Below are 1,508 nucleotides of genomic sequence, written 5' to 3'. Positions count from 1 at the left end.
CACCAGCCTGTCTCCATTTTTCTGGGTTTTTTTTGCTTTTGTGAGTGTGGGTTTTCTGGAAAAGTCCCTTGGGAGTCTTCAGGGTCAGCTTTGCTGGGTGTGTGTGGTGTCGCCAGCTGTGCCCTGTGCCTGCCCCGTGGGGTGGCACTGCCAGGAAGCCACTCCTGGATGGGATCTGGCGTGGGGATGGATCCTCCAACCTGGATCAGATGCAGCCCCTTGGAAGAGCTTTTCACCACATCAGGTTGGATCAGGGCTCAGGCTTGGATTGGGTCCAGCCAGGTGAGGGATCCTCCAGGCTGGCTTGGATCCCTCCTGGCAAAGGGCTCCTACCTGAATTGGATCCATCCCAGGGAATGGCTTTGATCCAGCCTCTCGTGGTGAAGGGCTTGGATGTGCAGGGGATCCAGTGAGGTCCAGGACTCTCCAGCCTGGATTGGATCCATGCTGGTAAAGGGCTCCTAAAACCCTTGGCCTGGCCCCGTGTTGGGTCACACATGATGGTGGCAGTGACATAAATGCCGCTTTTTGCCCTTGACCTCAAGGCACTGCAGGAAATTGGGTAATTTATGGATTTATCAACATCTTTAGTGGATATCAGTGTCTGTAACTTTGCCTTGTGTCTTCTGGAATATCAACCCGGGGTTTGGCTCTGAAATGTGGGGCTAAACTGGGCAAGGGTCTCCCTGAGGTGGAAATGTGCCTTGGCTCAAGGGCAGCCCCAAATCCTGCCCCTGGATCCTTCTCCCGGGCCTGTGTGTGCTCATTAGCCCTGTCTGCTGTAATTAATCACTGTTACTGAGGGACTGGGGATGTGTTGGATGTGTCTGTGCTGTGGAGGTCGCTGGCTTGCTCCTGGCAGGACTTCCATCAGTTCAGACGGGATTTTGTATTTTGTATTTTGTGTGGATCTGGTTCCACTCGCTGTGAATCCTTTGGGCTTGAATCCTCATTGCTCTGTTCCTCGCTCCATTACATCCCTGAGCTCGGAATTCCTGCTGGAACAGGAGCTGCTCCAGCGATGTTTGTGCCGGCGTCACTTTTGAGACCAACTCGACTCCTTCAGGAGTGGAACACCGTGGAAATGGCACAGCACCACCCTGGAGCTCCACGGACACTCAGAACGGAGGGCACCCAACATCTTCACCCTCTTCAGGGATAAAAGTGGGTTTGGACCCGGTTTGCGCAGAACCAGCTCTTCCAGGCCCGTGTGGGCCATTAGACCTGGAGCCTCCCTCGGGGGCCCAACCGGGCCGACCTGTGCCAAACGCCCAGCGTGCCCTCACCTCCACCGGCACAGCAAGGGGAGCATCCGCGGGTCAGAGACAAAGCTGGCTTCCAAAACAGGTGCGGGATGCTCAGAGCTGGCCCGGGGCGCTGCGAGGTCCAGGCGACTGTGACCTGTCCCTGCTGGGTTCCACCTTGGGCGGGCGGGAAGGAGCGGTTTCATTGGAACCTGAGATTTCCCTGGATGTTCAGGGGGCAAGGGGATGCTCCGTCCCTCACGG

The sequence above is a fragment of the Hirundo rustica genome, chromosome 26 (genome assembly GCF_015227805.2).
Source record: "Hirundo rustica isolate bHirRus1 chromosome 26, bHirRus1.pri.v3, whole genome shotgun sequence".
Taxonomy (NCBI): domain Eukaryota; kingdom Metazoa; phylum Chordata; class Aves; order Passeriformes; family Hirundinidae; genus Hirundo; species Hirundo rustica.
The sequence above is the reverse complement of the archived record's forward strand: the minus strand, read 5'-3'. Positions refer to the sequence as shown.